Below are 11526 nucleotides of genomic sequence, written 5' to 3'. Positions count from 1 at the left end.
CAGCACAAGTTGAAGGCTGTGGTGGAGGGGCGGTGCTGCATATGGATAATATAGTGTCTTATAGAATCAAGGTCGGCCTTGGTAGAGGCACCAACAACTATGCTAAATTGAGCAGTCTAAAATACCTTCTCCTTTTTGCAAAATAACAAAGTTGCCAACAACTTCAGATAGTTTGAGACTCATAGCTCATAATTAACTGGAAAAATGAAGTTAATCATTGTCACTTGCACACACTTAGATATACTCTTACTAATATCCTTTCTCTAAAGTCCCAATTTGATTCATTTTCATGCTCACATATATACAGGGAAAGGAATGAGATCGTTGATTGTTTATCCAAAGAGGCAGCGTAGCTGAACAGAGATCAATGGCAGATACAGGAATACAATGACTTTTCTTTTACTTTCTCCTTCTATGTATATAACTTACCAGTTTTCAGTATATTTTTGGACAAAACTCATATTCTCAGAAACTTTTTGGACTTCTCAGAAGTTTATTATCAGTAAGCATCATAATAATTTTTGTAAAGTTTATAATAGCTCTAAACAGTACTCCCTTTTTGCTGACAGCAGTTCATATTTGCAGTATCATACAACATGTAATTTTCTTATCTTTTTAATGAAAATTACACTTTTTCCAAGGAAAAAAATAAAACCGCAAGGAAAAAATACTAAAAAGAGTCATATCCATTGGATCCATTTCATCTCAAAATAATTAAAGTGATGCACCTAAGAGAATCTTATTCTCAAACTTCAACACAAAATATTACTGGGACAATTTACAAGTAAAAATGAGCCTACAAAATTTCAATGGAGAAAATAAAAGTCAAGCCACAAAGTAGGTAATTCCAATGTGCCCACCATGAAATGATGACACTAATTTTAATGCCTTCTCTACATATAAAGGGCTCAACTTATAGTAAGTTGAAAACCATTCATAATAGTTTTCTACAAGAGGTTTCATCTATTGGAAACTTGAATATATTTAGGGGGGGTGTGAATCAGTGTAGTGCATTCGTGGTTGTTGATAGGTGGTTGTCATTGATGTCAACCCAAGCAGTACCAGGAGATACACCAATATTTGTCAACAAATTTGGCATGGAAATTCATGGTTTCTTGTATCCTAATCAATCTAATTAGATTCTCCTGGAAAATATATTTCCGGTGATATGTGGTACCCCACACAATTCTTTACAATTTGAAAGTTATTTTCATTAAGTTGAATACCCATTTTTGTGGGCCAAAACCCCTGGGGGTGGTGACATGACACCTTATTCACCTACGATTGTCAATATATGATAGTGATTCTCACCGCAATCTCATTGTGTATAAATTGAACAATTTTAAGAACCAAAGACAATAAATCAACCACTGACTTCACAACCTAGGTAGCACCATATGCACTAAGCCAATCATTGATTTCAAATTTGTAGTGGAATTGAAAATATTTTTAGGCAACAAATATTAAATAAGGTTCTTAAAATTTAGTTATTATTATTTATTAATATTAATGAAATAAAATTATTTTAGAGAATTAAAATGTTCATTCACCTATAAGATGTATTCTTAATCTATTAAGGGTCTACCTCATCCACCATAAGGGCAACGATTTCTTTAATTACGCTGCAAGGCTTGCAAAAATTAAAATGTGTCTACTACAACATCTATCTTTTGAAGCCCCATCTTAATTCAAGCCTTGTCTATAAAATGAGGGTTAATGTACTTCCAAATGTATGATGAAAAAAAACGCAAGATCTTTTGAAGAACACTCTTTGAAATCCTCAGCCACACTAGAAGAGCTATAATGAAGACATCATTAGGAAGGTTACTATTTGTCTTGGGTGATTCGTTGAGTGTAATTTTGAGCAAAAATACCCCATTCAAGTCAACGTATGAATTGTTGAGGGTTAAGGATTGTTCATTGGGTGATTTGTTGGTCTCTTAACAGACATGACTGTAATTTTATCCTAGACAAGTCAACGCATGAATTTTTTTGAGCGAGATTACCCTAACTAAAACAGGAATTCAAGATGTTTAAGGTTCGTTTGATTGGGTAATACAACTTGCAAAATTCATTCATAACCATGACAAGGACTTTATACCAGCAACAAGGGATCCTATTATAAATTTTCCTTCACAAGATTCTACCTATAGGTAATCCTAAAGCTACCTTTATCTTGAAGTTTGGTTCATTGAGGACTAAATCATTTTGTAGTTATCTTCAAATAAAAAACAATGTCTAACGGCCACATTAAGTCTTGTAGTGTTGTGTTGTGTTCGGGATAGTATTTAGGATTGTGTCAAGTTTTATGTCAAGTCTACGTCTATGTCTAAGGCTATATTGGGTCTAAGTTTATTTTTTAGTCCAAGTTTTGACCAACGTTGGGTATAGGGTTGTATCAAGTCTAAGTTCATGTACAGTCAGAAAATTTGTGTCAAGCGTGGATTCAAGGTATGTGTTAAGTCAAATAAAATCATTGTAATATCATTGTAACGTGTATCGTTGTCCCCAGTACGAGATTCCACACCTTTGTATTTAATTTTTGTCTTTATAGGGTGGTAGGGTGGTGCTAGGCTGGTGAATGAAATCACCTTCAGGTTGGGGTCTATAAACACTTCGGGGTGGTAGGGTGGTTCTAGGGTGAGTTGTGGCTCACTTGGGTGTTGGGGCATCCATTCAGTTGATTGCCAATAAACCAGTGCGTTCGGGTGTCCTTATAGTGGAAGCTAGAGAAGAATGATTTTCTAGAGTTCTAGGAAGTTGTAGCTTTCTTTTCAGTTGGGGTTGAAGATTAAGAGAAATTATTAGAAAAGTGTTTGGTGGTTTTTAACCCAGAAGGGGTTTTCCACCTAAAAATCTTGTGCCTACGGTTTCCATTTTGCATTGTTGTTTACTTCTCTTACTGAAAAATAATAATAATAACTAAATATTAACCAATGGTCTAAAAAATGTTAATAAAGTGATAATTGCTAACAAATATTGATTCACCCCCCTCTCAGTGTTTCCATCAATTGGTATTAGAGCTTGGTTCCTTCAGTAGAAGTTTAACAACTAGAAGGAGATCATGGAATACACCAAGAATAGAGTTCCTATATTTAATGGAGATAACTATGCACTATGGAGTGGAAGGATGCAGGTTCATTTACTTGCACAAGGATATGAGCTTTGGGAAATAGCCGAACAAGACTATAAAGAAACAACAAATGAACAACGTAAGAAAAATATTGTAAATGATGCCAATGCAAAGGATCTTATTATAAGTGGACTCACTCAATCTAACTATGTTAAGGTGTTGGGTTGTAAAAAAGCTAAGGAACTATGGGACAAGATTCAATACATATATGCAGGAGACTCGAAGGTCAAGGAAGTAAAACTTCAAATTTACAGAGCTCAATTTGAGCAACTAAGGATAAAAGAAGGTGAGAACATTGTGACTTACTTTCAACGTGTAGATGAAATAACAAATGACTTAGAAGGTTTAGGAGAACCGATTGACAAAAAGGTCATTGTTTGGAAGTTCCTTAGAACTCTTCCGCCAAGATTTAATCCTAAGGTCTTTGTCTTAGAAGATAGATCAGATTTAAGCAATACGAGTTTGAACGAACTACATGGGATACTTATGACATATGAAATGAGGATTAAAGAAGAAAATGGTTTATTTAATATAGAAACAAAATTTACAACATCCAAGAAGATCGAGAAGGGAAAACAGTTATTCAAACCTAGATCTAGTTGTTGTAAAGAGGAAGAAGAAGAAGAACTTTCAGATGAAGAGTTTATGTACATTACAAGGAAGATGAAAAGAGGAACAAGTAAGTACAAAGGCAAGCTTCCATTAGTATGTTTTGATTGTGGGGAGATTGTTCATTTTGCTACTAGGTGCCCTCATAATAATGAAGCATTTGTGAAAGGAAAGAAGGGTCAAAGAAATTTCAACAACCAAGGTAAGAAGAAAGGGTTTAAGAAAAACTTCCTCTCCAAGGAAGATAGTTCATCATCTAAAGAAGAAAGTGACAGTGATGAAGAAAACAAGGAAAGAGTATTATTTATGGCTAAGCATAATAAGAAGGATGAACTTGATGAAGAAGAAGAAATGACTGAAATCGAATTTCAAAACGATCTTGTCATATTTATAAAAAGAACTCAAAGTGGAAAGAAAAATGTTAATTCTCTGGAAGCCGAATTGAAGGAGGTAAAAGAACATGCCAAGAATCTCAACAAAAGGAATGAAGAAGAAATCATCAACCTCAGAGTAAAGTTATAAGAAGCCAAAAGAATTGAAGAATCACTCAGGAATGAGTTAAAAGAAAGCAAAGAGGCAAGGGAATAACTAGAAGCCAAAATAGTCTCTCTACGAAATGAAGCAAAAAGGGGAAATGTTATGCAAAACTTTGCAAATAGCTCTAAGACCTTAGATGATCTCATTAGCAACCAAAGGTCATATAGTGATCAGACTAGTCTAGGCTACAAAGAAACATTTGAAAAGGGTTCAAGCTCCTCTATGACAGAAAAGGCAAATGGACAAAAAAACTATATAGAAACTTTTAAAGGATCTATCAAGCAAGGAAGTTTTCCATCCGAACCAAAAAGTCAAGATATGCAAGAAATCTCTTGGAAAACGATTCCACAAATAAGTTTTTCTCCTAGGTATCAATCCATCTTTCATGGCTTTTGTTATTCATGTACAAAGTTTGGACATAAAGATATAGATTGTAATACTCATGGTTCGAATGGAAGTAACTTTATAAGACCCTTTAAGAATGGTTATTCCAAAAATTCGCAAGCAAACTTCAGGCAAAGTTACAACAGATTTGACTATCTAAGAAATGAAGTATAATGCCATAAATGCAACAATTTTGGACATTTGGCTAAAGATTTCAGATTTGTGTCTCCCCCAAAGGAATTGGAATGAACAAGTTTAGAAGAAGAAAGATGTAAGGTGTGCTCTTTCCCTAAATGCTTAAAGTAAAAGAAATGTTTGGTACGTCGATAGCGGTTTTTCAACACATGACTCAAGACAGGAATAAATTTATATCTTTGAAAGAAGGAAAATATGAAACAGTATCTTTTGGAAATGATAGATCTTCAAATGTCATAGGAACATGCACTATCAAACATGGAAGCAAGGATGCTATAGAAAAATATGTGCTTTGTGTTGAAAATGTGAATCACAATCTGCTAAGTGTAGGTCAAATGTGAGATCAAGGACATACAATGTTATTCGACTAAAAGAAATGTGAAATAAGAAAAGAAAATTTTGGCCAACTTGTAGCTACTGCAAGTAGAGCACCAAATGAAATATACACCCTAGATGAGGTTGTTAAAGGATGTTTCTTGGCAAATGAAGATGAGAGTTGGCTATGGCATAGACAAATGGGACACATAAACTTTGAAAACCTTGAAAGAATTAGAAATAAGGAAGTTGTGAGAGAGATGCCATTAATTTCAAAACCAACCAATGTTGTATGTGAACACTATTGGCATGGGAAGCAGACAAAAATTGAATTCAAGACAAAAGAACATTTCACATCTCAACCATTGGAATTAATACATACTGATCTATGTGGACCAATGAGGACTAAAGGATTGAATGGTGAATTATATTTTATGCTAATGATAGATGATTATACCAAGATGCAGTTTGTTAGTTTCTTGAAGAAAAAGTCTGAGGCATTCGAATGTTTCAAGATCTACAAGGAAATGGTTGAGAATGAAACTGATTTAAATATTAAATGTTTGAGATCTGATAAAGGTGGTGAATTTACCTCTAAAGCATTCTAGCATTTTTGTGAAGAAAATGGAATAAAATTCAATTCTCAATAGCCAGAACTCTGCAACAAAATGGAGTTGTTGAAAGGAAGAATAGAATTGTACAAGAAATGGCCAGAACAATGCTAAATGATTCAAAATTAGATGAAATTTTTTGGGTTCAAGCAGTTGATACAACTATATTTATTTTGAACAGAGGTTTGCTTAGAAACAATTGTGATATGACTCCATATGAACTTTGGAAAGGAAGACCAACAAATGTCAAATATTTTAGGGTATTTGGAAGAAAATGCTACATTAAAAGAGAAAATCAGAAAACAAGAAAGTTTGATTCTCTAGTAGACGAAGGTATCTTTATCGGTTATTCACGCAAAAGAAAAGCTTATAAATGTTACAATCATACACTTGAATGAATAGTTAAAGCATCAATGTAACATTTAATGAATATTGTGGCCCAAAGGTTAATGACGAAAGCTCCTTTTCAAGCAAATTAGAGATACACAAGTGAGAACCAAAAAGGGTCAAAGAAGAAATCATGGAGCAAGCACAATTGAATAAGGAAACAATTACCAACCAGGAAGACATAAGAGATGAGCAACAACTTGAACAACATGCACCCTCGAAGACCCCTAAAGATTGGTATTAAAAGAATCATCCTTCAAATTAGATCATTGTGGATCTCAATGAAGGTATAGGAACTAGAAGAAATTGTCAGCTTTGTGTACCACAACAAGCTCATATTGCTCTTTTAGCTACATTTGAGCCAAACAATATTGAAGAAGCTAGTCACGATGAACATTGGGTAGTTGCGATGAATGAAGAATAACTGATCAAATTGAGAAAAATGACACTTTGGAATTGGTCCTATGACCAAAAGATAAAAATGTTATAGGAACAAAATGGGTTTTCAGAAACAAGCTAAATGAGGATGGACGGGTTATCAGGAATAAGGAAGGTTAGTTTGCAAAGGATATGCACAAGTTGAAGGAATCAATTTTGAAGAGACATTTGCTCTCATTGCTAGAATGGAAGTGATTAGGATGTTCTTGGCTTATGCATGTTCAAGAAAATTTAAAGTTTATCAAATGGATGTAAAATAAACTTTTCTAAATGGTGAAATAGAAGAAGAAGTATATATAGAAAAACCCGAAGGATTTTTCCTCATTGAAAAGAAAGATTATGTTTGCATATTAAAGAAGGAATTGTATGGTCTCAAATGGGGCTCCTAGGGTGTGGTATGCCTGTCTTGACAGGTATTTGCAACAATAAAGATTCAAGAAGGGAAATGCAGATAACAACATTTATGTAAGGATTGAACACGATAGTCTGACGATTATTGAAGTTTATGTGGATGATATAATTTTAAGAAGTGATGATGATAGATTAAGTAAGAAGTTTGCAGCAAATATGAAAAGTGAGTTCGAGATGTCACTACTTGGTGAGTTGCCATGTTTTTTAGGACTTTAGATATATTAGCCAGACAAGGGAATATTTATCTATCAAGCCAAATATATCAAAGAAATGTTGAATAGATTTCAAATGGAAGATTGCAAGCTAGTTCTCACCCAAATGGTGACAGGTTGCAAGTTGAGCATAAGTGACTCATCCAAAGTTGTGGATCAAAGGATGTATAGATCTATGATTGGTAGCCTTCTATATGTTACCAGTTCTCGACTAGATGTGATGCAGGAAATTGGGCAAGTTGCAAGATTCCAAACAGCACCAAAGGAATGCCATCTCATTGTAGTAAAAAGGATTTTTCGATGCCTTAAGGGAACAACAAAATATGGACTATGGTATCATAAAGGAAATAACCTAACCATTGAAGCTTATATCGATACAGATTGTGTAGGAAGTGTTGATGATCATAAGAGCACTAGTGGAGCAACTTTCTATCTAGGTGGTTGTCTTGTTTCATGGTTGATCAAGAGGTAATCTTCAATCTCCTTATCCACAGCAGAGGAAAAATACATAGACATGTTGTACGCAGGTCCTCTGGATGAAACAAACCTTGCACAATCTTCAAGTGAAGTTTGATGAGCCTATTCTGATATTCTACGATAACACCAGCGCCATCAATATCTCCAAAATTCTTGTGATGCATTCAAAAACAAAACACATTCTGATGAAGTATCACTTTATTAGAGAACAAGTTGCAGAGATTAACATAAAATTTGAATACATTGGGACCAAAGAACAAATCGTTGACATCTTTACCAAACCACTACCCCATGAAACCTTCGAGTATCTTCACCAAAAACTTGGGATTCTCCCATGTTCCCATTAGACTATTCTTTTATCTAGCTAAGTAGATAGGGGTATTTAAGGTAGGTTATAGGTTCGCAGGAGAGGCAGGTTTTCAGGGGGAGTTACCCTTTTCCATTGATATCAAAGGGGAGAGAAAGAATTAGGAAGGTTAGAAGCGTGATGTCAGGGGGAGTAATGATCACAAGGGGAGTACTTATGTTGTCATCAATTCCAAAGGGGGGGATTGTTGATAGGTGGTTGTCATTGATGTGAACCCAAGCAACACCAGGAGCTATCCCTATCTTTGTCAAAAAAATTGACATGGAAATTTGTGGTTTCTTGTCTCCTTATCAATCTAGTTAGATTCTCCTCAAAAATATATTTTCGTTAATATGTGGTACCCCACACAGTTCTTTATGCGTTGAAATTTATTTTCACTTTAAGTTGAAGACCCAGTTTTGTGGGCTAAAACCCTGGGGAGTAGTGACATGACACCTTATTCACCTACGGTTGTTAATATATGACAGTGGTTCTCGTGCAATCTCATTGTGTATAAGTTGAATAATTTCAAGAACCAAATATAATAAACCAATTAATGACTTCACAACCTAGGTAGTACCATATGCACTAAGCCAATCATTAATTTCAAATTTCTAGTGGAATTGAAAATATTTTAAGGCACAAATATTATATAAGGTTCTTAAAAGTTAGTTATTATTATTTATTAATATCAATGAAAGTAGATTATTTTAGAGCATAAAAATGATCATTCCCCATAAGATGTATTCTTAATCTACTAAGGGTCTACCTTATCCACCATAAGGGCAGTGGTTTCTTTACATAGGCTGCAAGGCTTGCAAAAATTAAAATGTGTCTACTCCAACGTCTATCTTGTGAAGCCCCCTCTTAATTCAAGCCTTGTCTGTTAAAGGAGGGTTAATGTACTTCCAAATGTATGATGAAAAAAGCACAAGATGTTTTGAAGAACACTCTGCAATCCTTGGCTACCCTAGAAGAGCTATATGGAAGACATCATTAGAAGGGTTAAGGTCTATCTTGGGTGATTTGTTGACTGTAATTTTGAGCAAAAATACCTCATTCAAGTCAATGAATGGATTGTTGAGGGTTAAGGATTGTTCATTGGGTGATTTGTTGGTCTCATAACATACATGACTGTAATTTTATCCCAACCAAGTCAACGTAGGACTTTGTTTGAGTGAGATTAACCTAACAAACACAAGAATTCAAGATGTTTAGGGTTTGTTTGATTGGGTAATACAACTTGCAAAATTCATTTGTAACTATGACAAGGACTTTATACGAGCAGCAAGGGATTCAGTTATAAATTTTCCTTCATAAGATTCTACCAATAGGTAATCCTAAAGCTACCTTTATCTTGAAGTCTGGTTCGTTGAGGACTAAATTATTTTGTAGTTGTCTTCATATCAAAAACAATGTCTAAGGGTTGCATTAAGTCTGTAGTGTTGTGTTGTGTTTGGGCTAATATTTTGGATTGTGTCAACTCTAGGTTTATGTCTAAGGCTAGGTTGGGTCTAAGTTTAGTTTTGAGTCCAAGTTTTGACCAACATTGGGTATAGAGTTGTATCAAGTCTAAGTTCATGTACAGTTGGAAATTTTGTGTCAAGCGTGGAGTCAAGGTATGTGTTATGTTTGTCTAGATTCGAGGATTGTTATTGTATTGTTCTAAGTTTGTTAGGAACATATATATGTCATTAGTGTCAAGCAATGGTGTACAACAAACAAGGGGGCACTTCATCACATCAAGGAAACCCAGGTTTGTTTTGTATTCATTGCAGAATTACCACAATCATTATTATTATTATTATTAAATTGACTTGTGCTTGTAGGGAAAGATAAGTAATCAAGGTTGGAATTTATTTAGAATTTTTTCTTTTCTTTTAGATTGGGATGTATGGGCACCTTCTCTTGTAGGATTGACCATTACACTGAATGCAAGAATAGTGTTGGAACTCATTGAAGAACGAGCAGTGAAGTACTCAAGAAAAATTCAAGATGTGAAAGGACAAGAAGAAAGTGACAAAGAAGAAGAAGAATTTAGTAGCATTTGGGTCTGTCTAAGTGTCATTTGTAAATATTGTACATCATTGTAATTGGTTTATTGTTTCTAATTAGAAGCCCAAAGTTGCCTAGAGTTGAAGAAGGCAAAGATTCTTGGGATGGGACTAGTATTTAGTTGAGTCAAGGGTTTTAGATTTGTTGAGTTAAAGGTGGTTTAGGTCCTAGTGTTATTGGTCAGTGAAATAAATTCATTTTAATATCATTGTAATGTGGATCGTTGTCTCTGATACAGGAGCACACACCTTTTTATTTAATCTTTGTCTTTATAGGGTGGTAGGGTGGCGAAGGAAGTCATCTTCAGGTTGGGGCTTGTAAACACTTCAGGGTGGTAGGGTGGTGCTAGGGTGAGTTGTGGCTCACTTGGGTGTTGAGGCATCCATTCAACTGATTGTTGATAAAACCAAGGCATCGGGGCATCCTTCTAGTGGGAGTTGGAGAATAATGTTTTTCAAGAGTTCTAGAAAGTTGTGGCTTTCTTTTCAGTTGCTGAAGATTAAAGAACTTATTAGAAAATCGTTTAGTGGTTTTTGACCCAATGGGGGTTTTCCACCTAAAAAATTGTGCCTACTGTCTCTATTTTGCATTGTTGTTTACTACTCTTACTAAACAATAATAATAATAACTAAAGATTAATTAATGCTCTAATAAAAATTAATAAAGTGTTAACTACTAAGAAGTATTGATTCACCCCCCTCTCAGTATTTCCAACAATGATAATCAACTATCAAATTTTACTTTTCTTTTCAATAGTTATCTGAACTATTAGATGAACAACAATACATCATATGAATAACAAATTTAATACAAACAACATTAAACCATAACATGAGAATCAACAGAAAAAAAACAACACATGTAGACACCAAATATAAGTGGAAACCCATAAAGGGAAAAACCATGAATTTTGTTGTTGTTATGTAAATGCAAGCACCCATTCCCATTTTACATAAGCATTTGTAGGCACCCACCTACAAGAGGCTTCAACCTCTACAACTTCTTGGAAGCACCCACTCCCATCAATTTTTGTATGCTCCTGCCTACAGGAGGCTTCAACCTCGCTTTTCTTCTGCAAACTACAATTTGGTTGAAGCACCCACTTCCACTTACCTGGCTCCAACCTGTTATTTTTCATGCTATTACTTGAAAGAGACATCAATCCCCTGATACATGAAAGTTTTAGCATGTCGGCCTACCTAGTCTTTAATTTTTAATCCCTCCATCTCTTTGTCTCTGCCTCCTCTTCCTCAACTTTGCTTCACATCTACTCCTCTTTCTCAACTCTACTTCACATTTGCTCCTCTCCCTCTTTCTCTCTTTGCTAGGCAATCTACCAACTTGATCTCACAACAACTCAATCAACTCACTAACTCAGTAGTTAATCATTATTTCATCTAAAAGCTCATCTTTTTA

Source organism: Pinus tabuliformis, chromosome 1_1, assembly GCF_031772625.1.
Source record: "Pinus tabuliformis cultivar Carrire ecotype Pingquan chromosome 1_1, CPIR1, whole genome shotgun sequence".
NCBI lineage: Eukaryota > Viridiplantae > Streptophyta > Pinopsida > Pinales > Pinaceae > Pinus > Pinus tabuliformis.
Note: the sequence above shows the minus strand (reverse complement) of the source record.